General features: G+C 46.1%; 1 protein-coding gene across 1 annotated transcript in view; it reads left to right on the top strand.

The window, feature by feature from the left end:
- Positions 1–21,019, top strand: part of DLGAP2 (DLG associated protein 2) — a 759,496-nt gene that overhangs the window by 181,987 nt on the left and 556,490 nt on the right. The gene's annotated exons all lie outside the window — the stretch shown is intronic.

Below are 21,019 nucleotides of genomic sequence, written 5' to 3' on the forward strand. Positions count from 1 at the left end.
CATTATGTGCTTAAAAGTTAACCAAATAAGGATCATATTTGAGAGGTTGGACATGATTATCCACACTGTTTGGTGGCAGGTGAAATACACATCTACGATGGCCATGCCTCTTTATTTTCAGAATTTAGTTACGATTTCTTAAGTGAACTACTTCACAGGAAAGATACAAACACGGAGTAGGAACTGGAAGAATTCCCCATATTTCACAGTTACCTAATAACTTGTTATAAAACAGGATTATAACAAACTGCATATTTGTGAGTTATGCATTAATTAATTCAGCACGTATTCATCGAGGCCTGTTAGGTTCCAGGCAGGGCACGAGGCGTAGCTGTTTTAGGCAGCAAATGCAGCATGGACAGCAGAATGTGTTTCAGAAACCGTAGAAGTTCTCGTGGCTGGGGAGAAAAGAATTGGGGCGCCCGAGGTTAAGGTGGGTCGGGTCACAACACGCCTTGTCGACTGCAGTAGGGAATCTGAGGATTTGAAAGGCCAGGAGAAGTCCCTGATGGGTTTTTAAGCTGGGAGACTTTTGCTGAGATTTGCGTTTTGGGAAGCTCCCTAAGTCTGCAATACGGAGTATGGATCAGGGGTGTGGATGGGGGACAAAGAACGAGAGAGACCCCCTGACAACTCTCCCGGTGATCCTAGGGGAACGTGGTGGCTTGGAGTGAGTAGGGAGCAGAGAGTAGGAGAGCAGCAGACAGTCGTGTGAGGGTGGGTGTTGCCAGTGGAATCAATAGTGTTGACAATTAACTGGACTTGGATGTGAAAGAAGGAGGGATCCAGGATGACTCCCTGGGTCTTGCTGGGCAGGCGGGAGGGTTGATGACCTTCAAGAGCAGATCAGCACACGGGGCCGTGGGGTGGGCCCAGGTGTGATCTCCCAGTTCTTGTCCTGAGGTTGTGCTGACAGACCAGGAGGCACTTGCGTCCTGGAGGCGGCTAGATGGAGTCAACAGTCTGGGCTGCAGCTGCTTGGGAAGACCCATCAGCATCTGGGTGCCAGCTGGAGCTGGGAGAGCGGCTGAGTTGTCCGTGGAAAGGACTTAGGGTAAGGAAAGAGGAAGGCCTAGAACAAGACTCCAAGGAATGCCAGCACTTAAGGGTGGGCGGAGAGGAAGTGGGGGAAGTTGAGGAAGCATGGCGGAGGACGTAGAGGAAGCCAGGAGAGGGTGCCACGTCAAGGAAGTCCGTGGAAGGAATTGGGGTGTGGGGTCGACGGTGTCCCCCTGCTGAGAGGTACATGCATGCTTGGTTGCTGGTAGTGGGGTGGGGGCGAGGATGTGGGTTGAGAGTGAGTCAGAGTGAGTAGGAGGGGAGGGTGGAGCTGGTGAGTGTGGACACTGTCTTCACTGCAGGCCATTGTCTTTGACGATGAGGATGCTCTTAGAGCCATAGGTGGGAAGGATGGGGCCGGGGGAGAGGGCCACATTTGCTCCTGAGCTGGAAATGCAAGAACGTGCTTGAGTCCTTATAGAGAGCCACCGGCATAAAGGAGGAGACTGATGGACAGAAAAGAGGAGGATTGACGGAGGGAGATCCAGGGGGCAGGGTGAAGACTCATCGTCCTTTGTAACCGAGGGGAATGAGCACATTCGATGCTCTGATTACAGATTTCATTTTTACTTCAACTTCAGAATTTTAAAAAATCCATTAAGATTTTCTTCTTTTTTTTTTTTTTTTTTTTAAAGATTTTATTTATTTTATTTTTCCCCCCAAAGCCCCAGTGGATAGTTGTGTGTCGTAGCTGCACATCCTTCTAGTTGCTGTATGTGGGACTCGGCCTCAGGATGAACGGAGAAGTGGTGCCTCGATGCGCACCCGGGATCCGAACCCGGGCCACCAGCATCGCAGTGCGCGCACTTAACCACCAAGCCACAGGGCCGGCCCAAGATTTTCTTCTTAAAAGGGGTACTTTGACCGGGTGAAATCATCGTTTGTGTTATAGTTGCTCCTCCTCCTTCATGTGGTCAGTCCGTTAAATCCCCCATTGCTGACGGACTCACAGCCATAAGGACCCGAGAGCCAGCTGCCACTCCACCCTACCCTCCAAGTCCACGCCCCTGCGCTGCGGTCTGTTCACGCACAGTTTCCCAGCTGGTTTCAGCCCCTTTAAAAATAAAGAGTGACCAGCTATGTTTTGCCACAGTTTCTTCTCCAAAACTCTTCGTTTCTGCTGTGTTTTCTTCTTAAGGTGTCATGAAATGATTTATAGATGTATTTTCAAATGTGAGTCTGTTCAAAAGTACATTTGTTGATCAAAACATGCCAAGCCTTTTGAAACTTCAGTGCTGGCTGCAGGAAATAGGGTTCTAAGGTGAGGGTGGCTGGAATATGAGTTCACTTGTTGGGTTCCAAGATTTTCGTAGTCTTGCTTATAACATATTATGTGTTTTATTATTCCTTAAAATATTGAAAGAAGAGCTATTTTTCAAGCATTCAACATAAATACTCTCCCCAGCACATTTTTAATCTTCAGCACTCTGCACTTCTAGTGAATTAACTTATTGAGTCTGTCTGTAGAATAATGCAGAATGCATATTCTGAGTTTTGTTTTGGTTGCTTTGCAGTTTTAGTTTATATAAGCAACTGTACTGTTGACATCATCCAAGTGATAGAGAGTAAGATGCTATCTAGAGAGGTTACGTTATTGAGGCTTAGTTCAATGACCTAAGTTAACCCAGAGGCACCAAAACAGCCAGTGCGCCTGAATGCATCTTCCGTCTCCTGGAGGAGAAAAAAGTCCAAGAGAACGGAGTCAGACCTCAGTGGTCCAGGGCCTGAAGACAGATCCCAGAGAGGGCCCGAGGTCTGAGCATCACCCCTCCTCAGCTCCACATGACCTCCCAGAAAATGGTAAGTTGCTTTTGTTGTTTAAAAATAATGATAATAATTCTTAGAAAAAGTGATTTTCCCACACACTGCTCTTCTGCCTACTCGGTTTTTTCAGAGTCCTCTCGGCACCTGCCGGAGAGTCGTGCGTTGTTTTCTTAGAGATGCTGTTGTCACATTGAACAAGTTCTGTTTTCCAAGTTTTATTTATGTGTTGTGGTGCAGTCTCTGCCTCGATTAATGAATAGTATATTCAGTTTCCTTCGCAGAAGTCTGAGGAAATCAAGACAGCAAGGGCTTTTGTTTTCTGAAGCCGGGATCAGGAGGCCTGGTGACAGCTGGTGGGGACCGGGGAGGTGGATGTGCCAGGCTCTGGGGTCGCCCCTCGCTAAGGGCGTGTTAGTCACAGTCGTGGCCTCTGTCTGGTGAGCCCCACTGACCCACTGAGCATCCTCAAGTCGGGCATTCGGACCTCCTGCACTCTATAAGTGGTGGAACTAAATTAGATGTCCCTCTGAGATCATTTTCAGTGCAAAAATTCTACAGTCCCTTTCAAAAAGAGCATTATCACAGAAAGAGGGAAATGTTTTAATTAGCGTGTTTTTTATTAAGAATAATTTTACCAAAGAAAAAATCGTTATGATTCTTAGAAGATTTCTCCACTATGTTTAAAAACAATTGTTTTAAAATAGTCCGTTACAGTTAGAAATGAATTCACTGATGGCCATGATGCCTCAGACTGTGAGGGTGTTTTCCAAATCTGAGTCTTTAACCCAAAACAAGCAAGTTGGCCTGTCAACTTGGAGTCTGTGCTTACTCTGTGAGCCCCTAGGGATTTTCGGGGCTTCTTGCACATGAGCAGCACGGTCCGCTTGTGCTGATAAGTGATGATTTAAAGTCTCTCGGTCCAGCGTGTGATTCGAGTGACGTTTGTAAAAACGCCTGCATTTCTGAAAAGACCTCTTGGGGTATTTGGCTGCTTCAAAGGTCTGCGCCCTGAGTCGGCACAGACCAGGCATTTTATTTAGCTCGTTATTGAAAATGATGACAGGTGTGGCTTCCGTGAGCCTGTGGTGGGAGGGAAAACACCCGTGCATGTCTCCTCCTGCTCTGCAGTGGAAAGGCAGGTCCCCGGTCACAGAGGCCCCTGTCCCTTGGGACGCAGGCTGTTTGCCTGTTAGTGAATCCACTGGACTCATGTGCTCCGCATTTTCCTAACAGGGAGACATGTCTCCATCTTGAGCAAAGGCACAATGAAGACACATTTGGGCACCTGTGAATGATTCCAGCCCGGCAGGTAAAAATGACCTTGGCATACTGACATGTTGGAAGACGAGGAGTGTGAACTCGAGTGCTGTTTCCTTTTGTTGATTTAACCGTCTTCTGATCTGTACTTCCTTTCAGGTCCGCTGTGTGCTGAAGGATTTGCCGTGCCCTAAAAGTGAGACTTTGGAAGTGGCCAAGAACGAATGATTTCTGAGTATATGAGGCGGTTCCTCTTCATGTCAAACTGTTCTGGCTTCTCTTGTGCCCACAAATCACCACTGAAAGTGGAAGGAGCCTGTCTTTGTAGAATTGAGACACTTCTGTGTGCTTGTCACCAAAGTGTTGTAGTTCCGAGGAGCAGTGCAGAGTCATGGCGTGGGCATCCAAAGTAGAGGAAAGTGTTGTTTATGATGCTGTATTTCAAGATGGCGATTTCTGAGACAATTAAAATCCTCCTCTGCCTTCCTCTGCCGTCGTGTGTTCTTCCCGGCAGCTGTGTGCTGGTGTCCTTGTGACTCTGGAATGAGTTTGGGGGCATGACGTTGGGTGACAAGCACTTGGTGGATTTAGAAGGTGAGACGATGATGCTGTGGGTGGTGGCAGTCCTGTGGCCTTTGCACAGTGGGAATTCAGAGACCTGGCTGCTAGAAGATGCAGAGACCCTGTCTCAGAGAAGGGCCCCGGCTGTGTGCCCCCTCCTTGCACTCACACGGTGTGGCCGATCACGGCCTGCCAGCTCCGGTCTCCGCTCCCAGCGGAGCAGCTGTAACAGGAGTGACCTCTGGGCCCATGGCCATGGTCTAGAAAGTCTCTCGGACAGTTTGCTTCTCAGAGCAAACACGTGATTGGGGCTGCGGAGCCACGTGAGGGAAGGAGGAGGACGAGGTGGATGAAGACTAAAGACTTAGCTGAGGCCACACAACTGTCGACCCTGAAGTGGGGAATCAGAACTGAGCCTGTGCTCCTTCAGTACCAACCCACACTCACGTGTTTGTTAAGTAGGTTCCTAGACACTGTGCCGGACATGAGGAGAGTGGAGACGCCAGGACACATCCCCCTCCACCTGAGGCTGACCAGCAGACGGAGAGTGCGGTGCAGTGTGGAGCCGCCGTGCCCCGTGCTCCAGAACTCCACACCTGCTGGGGCCTCCAGGCTGGATAGGCTTGTGCAGGGGTGACCTTAGACGTGGTGTTGAGGGGTGACCATAAGTGAATCAGGTGGGAGTGGTGTGCGGGTTGGGAACTTTTCCTTGTTTTGTGGGGGGAAGATGACATCAGGGAATGCAAATGAGAGTGAGCGTCCTCTGTTTGGGGACCAACAGGTGGTTCTGGAAGGCTCTTTGTGGGGTGCCTGAGGAAGGGCCTGGCAGGTTAGTGGAGACCTGGGCGGTTGGTGTCATGGGAACCGTTCGCATGCTTGTTTTATTCAGGGTGGGAAGAGGTCAGGCTTGTGTTTTAGAAACATCACTCCGCCTGAGAGGGAGAGAGCAGACTGAAGGGGGACGTTCTGGAAGCTGGGACATTAGCCAGCAGGTCATTAAGGAAGATGGAAATAGGATGACATAAATAAAATATGCAATAAAGTAAAATAAGGCAATAATTTGTTCAAAACTTTAAGCACCATCAAAAATAATAGAAGGTGATTATTTACTCTTAATTACCTCTTGAAAAATAGGTAATTCCTTTTATTGGACGTCAGAATGTGTGCTTACCTTCTCCTGGGGCCACTTATGTGAGCATTCGTATCCTCATTTTCCTGATGAAGAAAGGGAGTCACAGGAGTTTCCTGAAAATGGAATGGAGGGGTCTAAAGATTTTTATTATGTGCTAGCTAGCCAGACATTAAAATGATGGAGAATTCTCTCATTGGAGTGTTCTTTTGGCTCCAGATAGCTGGACAGTGTAGACTCACTGTGTCTACCCTGGATTGTGACAGTAGAGAGCAGAGCCCACTGCCCACTCAGAGTCCCTGCCTCCTGTAGGTGAGGGACCTGGAGCTGCCTATGCTGTGCACTGAGCAGACTATCTTCCTCTGTGTCCTCTCCACCCATCATGCTGTTCCACTTGCCCTCATGCTGTTTCCTGTTTTTTATTGCCCTTTCACAACCCTACCTTCAAGCTTTCATCCAACCCAAACTACACCTTGTATTTCAAACCCTTTAGTAGAATGAACGTCCCATCGTTGGGGTCCAGCGTTTCCCCCACTCCTATCTGATTGTCAGGCTGTAGGGGAGCTCTCCCTCTGTGACCCCTGCACCCCCAGCACCAAGCAGAGGCCTGGCTCGTGTGGACTGAAGAAGAGGCGATATTCTCCTCAATGTCTTGGAGAGAGAATGCCGGTGGCTCCACTGTCTGCTGTTGGTCCTGGGGATCAAGTGCACATTATTCTCAAAGGGTTCACTGTTTGGAGCACTTCTGCACACCACAAAAAAGCCGTGTTTTTAAATGCCTGCAGTTATGGGAAGCTGCATGTGTTCCTTAGTGAGGAGCGGCTCTTCCCTGGGAGAGCTGTTATCCTGGAAGTGTAACCAAAGAGGAACATGCAAACCTGGCTCCTTTGTAGCCATCGAGGCCGTTAGAACACCAAGGAGGCTGATGCCCTCCTGCCGGGCTGACCAACACTGATGTTGTCAGCATCACGACAGCTTCTCATAACCCAGATCCCAGTGCTTCTGACTCAGTAGGTCTGGGGTGGGCCCAGGAGACTGCATTTCTGACGAGTTCCCAGGCGATGCGACGTTGCTGGTCCAGTGACCGCGGGCGAGAACCACTCGTCTAAACTGAGGGTTCACAGAGAGAAAGTGGTCGGATTCCAAAGTGCATAAGCAAGTGGGTTGATTCAGAGGCGAGAAAACCCGGTGTGGAGGCTGAACAGGCAACGTGACTCTGTGTTATTCATGTACTTACAAGTTGTAAGTATATCGTGTGAAGTATGCCATCTGTATGCGTTCATATGCACAGATTAGATACCCCCAGAGCAGCTACTCCCATGTTCTTTTTGAAGATGCAAAGGCAGAAAGCCTGTGTGCCTGGGGGCCTTCACCAGACACTTGAGTCTCTTCTCTTGTTGAAGGTCTTATAGCTCTTTGGATGACTATGCCAGGTAATTTTGTCCTCTGAGTACCGTTGGGGCTCAATTCTGGGCCGTTCTATTCAAGAATGACCATGGGTCCCTGGGTGCGATTTTCCATGCCAGGGAGCATCAAGTACCACTCGTGACCGCTCCCTAAGGCTGAGGAAGAGAAACGAGAAAAAGCCTGCAGCCTCCGATGAAATTGTGATGTTTGCATCCCCCAGAGCCTCTGTTAGACACCAAATTGGAAATCAAGTGGCAGAACGTGATAATTCTTAAATAACATTTTATGGGCAATAAATAAACATTAAAAGTTAGCAGTAATTCTCAAGAACTAACCCTGTTATATGTCTGCTAATTTGGATGAATTAAAAGCCCTCTCTGGTTAGTGGTTCAGTTTTACCACTTAATTCCCTGTGGTTTCTATTTCTGTAAGAGTATGAAATTTGGGCCTTGGAAGGAATAATAGAATTTCAACAAAGTCTGAAAATGGGTGAGGGTCAGAATTAACGTGTAGGTGGGAAGGACTGTGCAAGGAAATGTCATCTTACATTTGTTCATTGAAACCTCAGTGTTTCTCAGTCAGAAAATCAATCTGTTTGCAAGAACTTGGCCAGATCCCGTATCGTATAGTGTCAAAGATTTGCAGGTCTCCTGGGGCATCAGTCCATTTGAATGGGGCATGTTTGTTTCTCTCCAAGTTCTATCCAGTTCTTATGCCTTTAAGAGACTCAGCCTGGCAGAAAGATCTCAGGAGGCGGTCATCTTCCGTGACTTTTCAGAAATTCTGTTTCGGCCCCAGTGTCCTCATTTGTAAGTGGAAGCAGTAACACCGCGTTAGCGGACTCAACGGCAGTGCTTGCGTTGGGTGAGACCGTGTGAGGTAATCCACGTGGATGCACTTGATCAGCTCAGCTTGGAAGCCTCATGTATCAGGGACGTGACCCTCGGACCGTGAGATGGAAATCCAGCAGGACACGCTGAGTCGCGGGCCCTTCCTGACCAGAGGAAAGTCTTCAGCGCTGACTCCAAGACAAGCCTTTTCTTCCCAGGGTGTATTCTCCTTCCCGTAACGGCCCCTCATGATCCAGGCTGTGATTCAGGATCAGTGCACTTCTGACCTGCGAGGTGCAGGGTGTTTCCATAACTAAAATATGTGGACATGCCATCACCTCTCCTTCAGGTACTTTACATCAGTGACCTGGGAGGTGTCTTGGATGTTCGCGGAGTCTGGGGACGTGCAGAACGACTCTCCTCTCCTCTTTAGGGCAGATCCCGATCCCTGTTCCTGATATGGTTAATTTTAAATAAAATCTAAATGCAAAATATAACTGTAGGATCAATGTTAGCACCTCATTTACCTGATCATTCTAAAGAATGAAAGCCGCCTTTCATCAAATCATCAAACTCATCATATCAAAACCCATCTTGTTATTTTTTGTTCTGGAATTCAGGAGGGCCGGGGTCATCGTCTCGATAATCTCTGGGTCCACAGCGTGTGGCTCAGTGCCAGGCATTTGGGCTCTCAGCAACGCTGTGTGTGGGAATTTGTGAGAACCTTCCTCATGTGCCCCTGCCCCTCCCACCCACCAGGCTCTCCCAGACCGCTCAGCAGAGCTGGCGGCCAGCCTCAGACATAGAACTTGGAGTCGACGTCTGGCCTATCCTGCAAGTATCTTTTCCTTTAATACGGTGAAGCCATTCTTTCTTCCTCATTTGAAGAAGGACGCTGAGTCTCAGCGAGTTGAAACAACACCCCTCTGGCTGCAGAAGTGGTGGGGTGGCTGGCGTGGGGCTCCGCGGCCCTCTCTGGCTGCTACTCTTGGTGGCTTTCTGTCCGTTTTAGCTTCTGGCTGCCCCTCTCGCATTTCCATGTCGTATCTTGTTGCTGTCAGGATGCTGAGAGGTTCTCCCCTTTTAAAAAATTTGCTGCATTTTGTCTGCAGTGAACTAGGAAACCAGAGAGTGATGGTGATTTTAATGTTAACATAGGAATAAGTCATAACTAAACTAGTTCAACTGTGGATACGTGGAGATCGATCTTTCCACCCACTTTCTGTTGTTTCTTTTGGGTTGGGAGCTATGGCATCTGCATGTCCAAAGGCTGACTGGTCCTATTGTTGGGCCGTGTCCGGCGAGGAGAAGAGCCTGCTCAGAGAAGGCTGCAAGCTCGTGGGGAGAGGTGGCTCTGCCTCCCTCCCTGGAGGACTGTGGTATTTTCTGATGTCATTTGGGTCCTCCAATGCGAAGGGTCCTCCCAGGTCTTGCTGTAGGGGCAGCAGATGAGGAAGAATCTCAGATGACATCAACGCCTGATCCCGGAGTGACCACTCTCCCTCCTTGTCTAGTTAGGAACCTAAAGGTCTCCTCTGAGAGTTGACTGTTCAAGTATCAGTGTGGCCCCTAGATGGAGCCGTCCACCTGCCTGCCAGAGCACGTGGACCCAGCTGTGTCAGGCAGGTCCCTGTGGCCCCGTGTCCTCAGATGGCAGACTCTGGAGATCATGAGAAGGAAGACTGACCGCCACACGTCTGCACTAACTTGCTGTGGGGAGTCCAGTGTTCCCTGAGTGTGCATCACCCCACTCAGATGAAGTCTGTCCCTGTCCACTTTCCTCGAGGAACTTGCTCACCACTCGGGTCTGAGGGCCTCGTCTGACCACTCATCTGACCAGGGGGATGGTTATCAGCTGCCGTGTCCCTGAAGCAGGGGCGTCATGGAATGCAGTGCCAGTGTGGATCGCAACGTTCACCAGGGCCGTGACTCGTCTGATAGGAGACCAACAACTGACTCTTACAGGAGGCAGATCTCTGCTGGGGTCCTTAGAGGTTTTAGGAAAGTCTCTTATGACGCAGAGACTGCACAGGATCTAATTTCTGACCTTGACTCCCCGTCACATCGCTTATCTTGTAAAAGTGGACTCTCAGAGGAAAGCACTGGGCCTGGAGTCCTGTTTTGCACAAGGTGTGCATGGAAAATGGCAGAGAGGAAAGCCATGGAGTGCCATTCAGTAACGACCAGCTGGCATCTGTGGAGCACGTTTCCAGTGAAAACCCCCAGGTTACGCCTGAGGAGACAGGCAGTGGGGTCTCCTCCCCTAGGAAGTGCACGGTAGGTGGAGGATGGACATGCAGACGAGAATTCTACATCCTGATCACAGCTGCTGACAGGGTGCATCAGAAAATGCTGCTGGGAGACAGAAAAGAGACAGAGAATTCTGCTGGCGGGGTCAGAGGAAAGCACAAGGATGGACCATTTTCCTGGCATCTTGAAAGATGCCTCCAAGTTTCCTGGACTGAGGGAGGGAACCTGGCGTCAGGAGCCCCATCTTGAGACCTGAACGTGCTGCCTGTTGGGGAAGCTGAGTTCCGACGGGAACCTGGGACTGCCGGAGGGACAGGCTGAGATGCGTGAGCAGGCCGTCAGCAGTGGAGGGGTTTGGAGATGCTCGCATGGTGCTGGAGCTCCAGCGGGGACTTGTGTTGGGAAGGGAACTCCAGCTGTGGCGTGGACAGAGGATTCCCGGGGAGTGGCAGTCAGCTGAGGTGGTTTTGGTGAGAGATGACGAAGAGCAGAGGGAAAGCAGTGCCATAGGGCATGAAAAGGTGACACAGGGCATAAGGTATCTTCTCCAAGAGGTTGGTCCAAGTGGATTTGGACCAGGTGCGAGGGGAGGAGAGAATTTAAACACGCCACGTTATCAGGTGCTGATGCGCCGCATTTCTGTGCACTGGGTAATCACTCACAGGGGTTTCAGCTGCTGAGCGGGCGAGCGGTGCCTCATCTGCCCCACTCCTTTAGAAAGACAGATGGAGCCATGAAATATCGGAGAACAAGGCCACAGCTCACTAGGCGTGCTCTGTGACCCAGGATCTAAGAAGATGCGTCCAGAGAAGAGAAAACAGGGTCTTAGCTGGAGTAGATCAGTCTGTAATGACCTTGCCGAGCTGTTTGCTTCCCGTTTTCCTAGAAGCCCAGAGGGTAGAAAACGGACCTGTGGACATCCTGAGGAGCATGGTCCTCTTCTTATGCTGAATTACAGTTTATAGGTCGTAGGTCTCTCTCCGTCTAGGTTTTTAGCTTGAGAAGGTAGACTCTGCCCATCTCTCTGTTTCTCTTTCCCACTGGCACTTTGCTCAGAGTAGAGACACCATAAAGTTTTGTTGAGATGAATTGGTGATCATAAAACCTGAAATAGGGCAAACCGTTAAGTAATTGTCATTTAGTGTCATCTCAGATAAAGAGAGTATCTAAGATTGTGAAAGGACAGAAATGCCCGTGATTGCAGACTCTCCCTGGGCTGAACTGCCCATCTTTGGACTTGTCATATTCTCTTGGCAAAACCCCAGTCCTGTGAATTCGGCCTCATCTCCTCTGCACCTGCACCCATGCAGCCGTCAGGGCTGGAGGAAAACACAGCTGCGCTAATTGGTCCCACTTCATAGCGTGACCTCCAGCCTTAAATCCTTCCTGAGGGCCTGGCAGGAACTGCGTTTCTCTCGACCTTGCAACTGTTCACTCTCCACTCCAGATTCCCAAACACCAGAGTCCCAACAGTTCCTCCCTCCCGCTTATGAATCTTCAGTCTTTCCTCTTTACCACGTCCTCCCTATCAACGTGTGGTGATGTTGGCATTTTCTCCATCTTTGGGAATCTCCCTTGACCATACATCCTCATCTGCCTCCATCCCATTCTTTTGCCCCTTCAGGGAGTTCCCACCCTCCCCCTCCCCACCTCCTCCCTTTGTTTCTTACTCCTGTCCCTCCGCCCTGCCCCACCACTCCACCGACACTGCCCTGCCAGGTCCCTGGCACGTTGTTAAATCTCAGTTCTCAGGGTCCACTCCTCTCAGTGCCATCTGACACCGGCAGTGACTCCTGCTTCCCCTAAGGTCTCCCTCTCTGACTTCTGAAACATTCTGCTGCTCCTGGTCCTTCACCGGCCACTCCTTGCTGACCACTCTCCATCTCTCTGGGCTCTGACTGCCTCAGGCTCAGCACATGGATCTCTTTTCTACCCACTTTCTCACTTGGTGAGACTGTCCAGCTGTGTGGCTGTAAGTCTGGTCATAAAACGACCATTCCACCATGTTTTTCTCAGCCTGGCTGTCCTCCCTGACTCCTGTGCTCTCCCACATCCACATCCTCTCAACATGATGGAGAGGCCTCAATCTGCTGCTCCTGCTGTCTCACCACTAACTCTGGTGACTAACTAAGGTTCGCCTGGGAGTCTGACTCCTCCATCCCGTCCATCCAAACCCTGTTGGTCTGACTTCAGAATATGCCCAGCGTCCAAGTGCCACTCGCCTCCTCCTGCCATCCAGCTCCAAGCTGCCGTCACCACTCACGTGTCCCTGTGGTGGCCTCCTCCCTGGCTTCCCTGCCTTCCTTGGTTCACCATTCCAAGAGTTCCCAACCCAGCAGCCCAGGGATCCTCAAAGACGTGACAAGTTAAATGCTCCTTCGAATAAAACTGCAGTGGCTTCCAGTCTCGCTCACTGGAGACACCTGAGTCCATACCAGGCCCGCGGGGCTTGTGGGGTCTGCACCGCCAGCGTCTGACCTCTTTGCCTGCTCCCTTCTCCCGCTCACTCCGCCGCGCACCGTGGTCTCCATGCTGCTTCTCAGACACTTGTGCTGTGCCGGCCCCTCGCCCTGGGGGATGCTCCCGCAGGTGTTTGCCTGGCTCACCCTCAGCCCTGGCAGGTTCTCATGACCTACGTGAGGCGAGTCCAGGCCAGCCCACCTGCCCCTGTTGTCTCCTTCCTGCTTCACTTTTCTGTTGTTTTTGTCGCCATTTGACACATTATATCTAATGTGTCAAAGGCCCAACACTTATATCTCTTTTCTCCCCACAGTAAAGTAAATGATTTGTTTTGTTTGTTCTCCCCACTAGACCATCAGCTCTGAGGACAGGCTTTTTGTTTGTTTTGTCCACTCTTCTCTCCAGCACCTGGAGGAATGCCTGCCACATAGCAAGCACTCAGTAAATATTTGCTGATGGAGACTGCAGTGCTCGGAGACTCTCAGGGGAAGAGAGTCTGCCCTGGTCTACTAGACGGTGAATCCTCACCCCCCAGCTGCAGCTGTGGTCCAGGGTCCCAGCTCACGGCCCGGGGTCCAGGCATTCCACGTGGAGGGCTGCAAGAGGCAACCCTTCTTGACTTTGGGTGGTGAAGGAGGGAGTCGATGAGAGAATGCAAGAAATGTGCTCTTCAATTTTACTGAAGATTTTTCTATTAAAAATAATGAAAAGCAACCTAGCAGTGTAAAAGCTGTCCAGTTTCTAGTAAATTCATGGTAAACAGAATCAAGCCAGGCAGTTATTCACAGAAACGCTATTTTGAAGCATAATGCGAGTTTAATCACCTTTATTTCCCCGCTGTTTTCACTTTTGTTCTGCCTTTGAAGCACTCCCTAACTTGGCAGAATGGAATCTGTGCATTGTGAACACGTTTGCTCTGCTATTTTCCATCAAGGGTGTCAGAATGTGTATCTCACCAAGGTGCACATTCTCTTTTACCTCTAGGCTGGAGGTCCTTTCTTCTTTCAATTTGAATTTATGGCCTAATCTCCCACCCGGTTCCCTGGCTGCTCTGCATGTGTGACTTTGCAGGTGTGGATGTAGACATAAGTGGAGTTGGCCAATTGAAACATCTTCTGCTAAAAAAAAATAAACTAAGAGGGCCCGAGTAATAATACACTTACATGTGGGCATTTTGATGCTTTTCTTCAAGATGAGGGTGTGTTTTCTCCATCTCAATAGCCTAGAATCCCACATGAGATGTGTTTGCCCATGCTGCGTGGATGAATGAGTCGGCTCTCCACCTAACATCAGGATGTTGCCTGTGTAGCCTAAAGCACGTTTACAAATGTAGATGCAGTATAATCTTCATTCAGCTCTTGATGAACAGAAATGCTGGTAGAAGGTGGAATGTGTGGTTTGTTACATTTTCTGCTGACTTTGGAGTTCACCTGAAACTCCATGAGTTTCCGCCCCACCTTCCGTGTCAGTGTCTTGTCCACAGTTAGCGTTCAGTGATGGACTCGAGGTTGGGAAGCCCAAGATGCATCTGCTTTTCTGCTTGATTAAAGCAATATGTAAGTTTTCTTAAAACAGCTATACTAAGATGTAATTCACCTACCATAAGATTCACTCATTTCAGATACAATTCAGAGGATTTTAGCATACCCACAGAGTTGGCAACCATCACTGCTCTCTAATTCCAGAACATTTTTGATCACCCTCGAAAGAAACCTTGTACTCGTTAGCAGTCACTGCCCATTCTCTCTTCCCCCAGACTCTGGAAACCACTTCCCTACCTTCTGTCTCTGTGAATTAGCCTATTTGGGGCATTTCGTTTAGAAGGAATCATACACTATGTGGTCTTTGCTATGGCTTCTTTCACTTAGCAAGGCTTCAGGTTCATCTACATTTTAGGATGTATTAGTCGTTTTTATTGCCAAATAATATTTCACCATATGGATATACCATGTTTTACTTATCATTCATCAATTGATGGACATTTTATTGTTTCCAGTTTTTTGCTATTTTGGATAATTCTTCTATGAACAGTATCTATTTGGACATATGATTTCAGTTCTCTTGGGTATAAAACTAGGAGTGGGATTTGTGGGTCATATAGTAACTCTAACTTATTTAAAAACCCCAAACTGTTTTCCACAGTGGCTGCTCCATGTTACATTCCCACCAGCAGTGTGTGAGGTTCTGATTTCCTCACCAACACTTGTTATTATCTTTTTTATTATAGACATTCCATGAGTGTGAAGAGGTATCTTATTGTAGTTTGTAGTTTTAATTTGCATTTCCCTGATAACTGTCACGTTGAGTATCTTTTCATGTGCTCATTGGACATTTGTATGTCCTCTTTGCAGAAATATCTCTTCAGATCCTTTGCCTGTTTTAAAAATTGGGTTGTCTTTTTGTTATTGATTTGTAAGAATGATTGGTATAGTCTGGATATAAGTTTCTTATCAGTTCCTGATTTGCAAATATTTTTTCCCATTTTGTGGCTTATCTTTTGACTTTCTTGATGCTGTATTTGCAGGACAAGAGTTCTAAGTTTTGATGAAGTCCAATTCACCTATTTTTGTCTTTTGTTACATGTACCTTTTGTGTCACATCTAAGAAAACATTGCCAAATCTGTGCTCACAAAGAGTTACTCCTGTGTTTTATTCCAAGAGTTTTATAGTCGTGGTTCTTACATCTAGGTCTACAATCCTTTTTGAATTAGTTTTTACATATGGTGTGAGGTAGGGATCCAACTTCATTTTTTTGCATATGGAAATCTGGTTGTCCCAGCACCATTTGTTGAAAAGGCTGTTCTTTCCCCATTGAATGGTCTTGGTGTCCTTGTTGAAATTCACTTTTAATGGTTTATTTTTGGGCTCTCAGTTTTATTCTGTGGATTTCTGTGGCCCACTTGCCTGGGTTAGAGTTTCAGGTAGAAACTGTTTGGCCTTGGGAAGTTGTTCAACTACCTAAGCCTCAGGTTTTTAATCTACAAAGTACAACCTGCTTGATAGAATTGGCGTGACACGTAAATGAGAAAGTATGCATAACATACGCAAATTGCTCAGAAAATGTGCCTGGTGTGTGTTCTCATTTAATCCTCATTGTGTGAGGTTAGCATCTCCATTTTACAAAGGAGGACACGAAGGCTCACAGAAATTAAATAATTGTCCTGGATCATGCAGGAAGTAGAGAAGATGGGATTTGAACCCACTTCCATCTCCACAAAGCCATGTTCTCTCTGTTCTGCACTGGGCCTCTCCTGGTTATTGTAACTGCTGAATCTGAAACTCGCCACCTCGAGTTAACAAGGCTTGTCTGCTCAGTTACTCTCTGAAAGTGAAGAAGGACCCATGATTCTCCCTATGCAGCACCTGGTCACATGCACCAACATCCTACCTTTTCTACTTGAAATGACTTTTACCCAGCAGAGTACAATGATGCTTTGTTCATTTACTTGGGCCCCATACTTCAGATAAGTTGAGTACCAGCAGAATGCTTTGACTTGGGTGCTGGGATGCCGTCACAGCAGGAGGAGGAGATTTTGTATGGGATCCGAGATGGGACTGAGCGTCGGGCACTCTGGTTCTGTCCACAGTTCTGCTGCTGAAGCCGATAGTCCTGAGATGAACTCCTTCCCCTCATGAGTCTCACCTTTTTTTCTCTATAAAATGAGTAGCTTGAATAGACATCCTTCTAGTTACTCTCTGACTTTAAAATTCAATGTGCCTATAAATATGAATAAGTGATTTTCACAACTGTATTAAAACGACATGAACAGACTAAAAGGCAGAAAAATAGCAGTGATTTTGCTGTTTGAGTCACAATTGGAACTCAGTGTTTCAGGAAATACAATAAATTATAGAATTTTCACAATGAGATTGATAAGAAACTGACAAAGTTATTTGTCTGTCAGTGATAAGTTCTTCAGGAGGATAAAATATTTTGAAAGAGGAAAGATTTTGAGAAGGATGTCATCAATAATTTGTTAAAAGAGTGTCTCTCTCAGTTTTTATACCATAAGGATTTTATATTAGTTATGTCTGAAATTACTGGGAAAAAATTTGTAGTGACATTGTGAGTAGTATTAAAAATTCAAATGTTGAGTATGAAAGCCTTTTCTATCTCTATAATTTCAGTGTCTTCAAAGACATAGGCATATTCTTCCCCGTAGCTTGCTCCAAAGGGCTCCCCCGAATAATGCCGTCCCAATTAGGAGTACTCAGTCAGCAAGAAATGTTTGAATATCTCTTTCTAAACACCTTGTTTAATACCATGTGAGGGTAGAACGTACCCTTTTCTCCTTTACTTGTTAAAGTGAAATTTGTTATGTTTTTCTCTCTGGTTATATAAACAGTGTTTACTTTGGGAAACGTAGGACATATAGAAAAAGAAAATATTATGTTATTCCATATTCAACCACTCTGAAATAACCACTGTGGATACTTTGCTGCATTTATTTCCACGGCACACACACAAACATAGACGTACATCCATGGACACGGATATGTGAGTGTGCTAATGCAGGCACATGCACACACTGTACAGACCTTCAGAGAACAAACTTGAGTTTGTGGTAGCCAACTTTTAAACATTAATCATAAATTGTAAACATATAAATGTAAATATTTTGTGTTCTTCTGCTATATGAATTTAATAGCTAGATAGTATTCCATGTAAACGTAGTGATTTTCTTCAACCCAGTCCCCTATTCTTGATATTTAAATTGCTTCCAATTTTTCGCTGTTATACAGAACAACATCTAAGAACATGAATGCGTGGAAATGCCTCACTGTTTTCCCAGGACTAGTTTAAAGTGCAGGTTCTCAGAGACCTTGAATCAGTAGGTCCACAGGGGCATGAAAAGAGCCTGCATTTCTCACATGCTTCCCGACAGATTCTAATGCAGCAGCCTGTGAGGAACATGTGAGATCTGCTGCTTTAGAGAAAAAAGAACTGATGGGATCTGCCTCGGACGGGGGTGGGCAGAATGGGGGCAGTTTCCTCCCAAGTGATGTCTAAGACTGCCTCACAGCATACCTGGGCGGGCTGCCTGGATTACAGACTCCCTCTTTTTTCCAGTGCTCTCATCCCGGGAGAGTCCAGGCTTCTCTGGGTAACGTTGAGACAGCATTTTCAAGTGACACTTATCCAAAAGGAGCACTTGACCATGCTATTGTGGGTGCAGTTGCATTTTCTCTCAGCACAAGATTCTTTCAGACTCAGCTATAAAGGGATCAAATGCCATAGGCGTATGCAGAGGTATTGGTATAATTTTTGAAGTGTAGGCACAGATTTTATTAATTTTAATACCCTTCAGTATAAGGTGGCATACTAAGGATATTTTATTTAAGAGACACAGCAGAGAATTTATGTACGCTGTTTTCACAAGTAAAAATAGATTTGCTAGTGTACAGTTTATCCTAATACAACGTTTCCCGGAGTTAAGTGGACTGATATTTTGTGTAGACAATAACATCACGTCCAACCCGCCTCATAGCTTGGACTTGCCAGACTTAATCCTCTCGTGCAAATCCTGCCACACTCAACGCTATGGGCTGGGCAGAGGCTCTGGGAAACCTGGGTTCTGGCCCCACCTCTGCTCAGTCACTGGCAGCACCCATCTGAGCAAGCACGGAGCCTTGCTAAGCTGTGACTTACTCATCTCTGAACGGAAAAGAGTTGACTGGAAGGACTATTACAGTTTTGTTTTTTTTTAAAATTCTACAAACTCGTTTGTAGGATAGCATGATTATTCAGTCCAGTGTGTCTAACGGGCTCCTTTACTGTCAAGGACTCTCTCTCTTTTCCTTTTTCTTCCCTTTCCCTTCTTTCTTTCATTTCTTCGTTTCTTCCTTCTTTCCACAAATATTAAGGACTTATTGTACATAAGGTGCCATGTCAAGTGCTGAGGGATAAAGTTAAATAACCTGTAGTCCCTGACCTCAAAGGTAATAGGAGAGAAGTCATTTTTACAGGTAATTTTAATGCAGGGCAATGCAATATATACTGTTAATGGGAAAAGGTTGCACTAAGATTTAGAGGAGGGAATGGAGAGAGATGGGAGAATAATATTATGGGTGATTACTGTATCCCAGTTGTCATGTGGAGGGAGTAATTCTGGCTGGGATTCCCAGGGCAGAAGCTTTGCAGGAGATGGCATTTAGATTTGGCCTTGCAGGAGGGTTGGGGGGTCATTAGGCAGAGCTAAGGGCAATGGAGCGTTAGTAAATATTCATGTAAGAACAACCACTTGGATATTTAATTGGCCTAATTCGGGAGGTTTGCCTTTTCTGGTTGACCTGTTAACTTGTGTAACTCACCTGGTTAGTCACAGGGGGGGATTCTTTAGGGGCTTGGTTATATATAAGGACTTATTTATAATATTTTATAATAACAGTTACAGAAAGGCTGTTAGCATTTCTGAGAGATGTCCTGTAAAAACACTGAGTGATGACAGATTCCACGGGGAGACTAGAAATGCTTAATAATTTCAATATTAAAACTCATTATATTTCCTCAAATGTCTGTCTATACAGCAAACCAAGGCATGCCCAGGTTAAGCAAATATATGAACCTATTAAGAGAAATGTAAATGTGACATAATACATTTATTGATATTTCTTCTCATTGTAGAGTTAGTATGTAGTCAGGCTTAGCTTTAATTTATGTGTGTACATATTTACAGACACAAGGAAATATACATTATATGCATTGCTTTTTGCATTTTTGCAATGGTAAAGTGATGCTTTATGTTTTATTTTTGATTTTGGGTTATTCAAGAGGATCAAAACAGAACATGGATGATGTGAAATCACATTACATCTGATGTGGAATTCTTTCTCCTGTTGACAGCTGATCCCTTTGAGCAAGTTACTTAGTAATTTCTGACCTCAGGTTGTGACCTCAGGTTCCTATCTATAAAATGCCTTCCTGATACGACGCTTGTGAGGTTTGAGGTGACATATATAAATGCGTCGCACATACTTAATACCAGCGAGTTCATAAATCTGGAAAGGCGGAAGCTTGTGCAAGTCTGACCTCCCCAGGGGAAGAATCCAGGAGGGCAGGTGTGAGCCCTGAACGTTGTCCTGGTCCTAGCCACCCAGTGGTCCTTAGAGCCAGTCATGAGAAAATATAGGAAGTGAAATATTTTGATGTAACTCATGTGAATGATGAGGATTGTCTCAGAAAAACAGGAAGCAAAGAGACCCAATGACCATAAGAAATTTGGTTGATATATACTGCATCAGGAAACAGGACAATTCCTGCATTGAATTGTAAAGGGCCCACAATCTTTCTGCCTAACATATTGGGAACTAGCAGGATGTCGCCATAGCAACCAAATGAGTAACCGTAGCAGGTTGGCAAGCAGCAAAAAATCATTATAATACTTGAGAACCAAAACTTTAATATTTTACTTTCCATTGTCATCACTGTAGTTTCCCTTCTTAACAGAATGGATTTCTATTCTATTTATAGAAACTTGTTCTGCAATGGTTTTAGAGCAAGTGCTATTGGGTTTAAAACATTTTCCAAAAGATGACAAGGGTCCTTTTGAGAAATTTAACTTTTATTTGGGTCTTTCTGTGTAAAGAAATCTGTGGTTAGTGCTACAACAAATTTGCTGTTGCACTTGCTTCCTTTTCCTGGTTTCTGACTTAACATTTGACTACTGGGAGCTGTCCGTCATCAAAAGTGCTGAAATAGGAGGCTAATGGTTGGCTGCAAAGTGTTTCTTGGAAGGTTCCTTTATGTATGTGTTTATTTATTTTCTTTTCCCTGTGTGTGCACACACACATACAAACAGAGAGACATACAAAATCCATGCATAAAGATCCCCAGTAGTCGTGTATGTATTCAAGTGCAGTATGTAAAAATTATGTGGTGCTATTTTAGTGTCTGTATTAAATGACCGAGCTTTGTTCTCATACAAAAATCTTAGCTTTGTAGTTAGCTATTACTGTTAGGCTTTTTGGGCTTGTTTTACCAGCATATAAACATAAGTTTTTGGATCAAAGGTATCATTAAGGTAGTCTTACTCACTATATATTAGAATACATTATATTTCTGCAAATATTTACATTTTTCCATGGAATTCTGTAACAGTATAAAAATTAAATAAAACATACACAATAATTTTTTATCCTTCTCTTGGATTGCATGCCTAGAAATTATCAGATAATGAATCACTGTTTAATTTAAATAAAACAAAACAGCAGAAATGAATTTCTCAGCAGAAACTAAAATTATTTAGAACATTTGGGTTTATGGTTTTGCATTGTGTTTTGTTTTATTATACTGGTGAAGATT

Source organism: Ceratotherium simum, chromosome 28 (assembly GCF_057802395.1).
Source record: "Ceratotherium simum simum isolate JZ-2026a chromosome 28, ASM5780239v1, whole genome shotgun sequence".
Taxonomy (NCBI): Eukaryota; Metazoa; Chordata; class Mammalia; order Perissodactyla; family Rhinocerotidae; genus Ceratotherium; species Ceratotherium simum.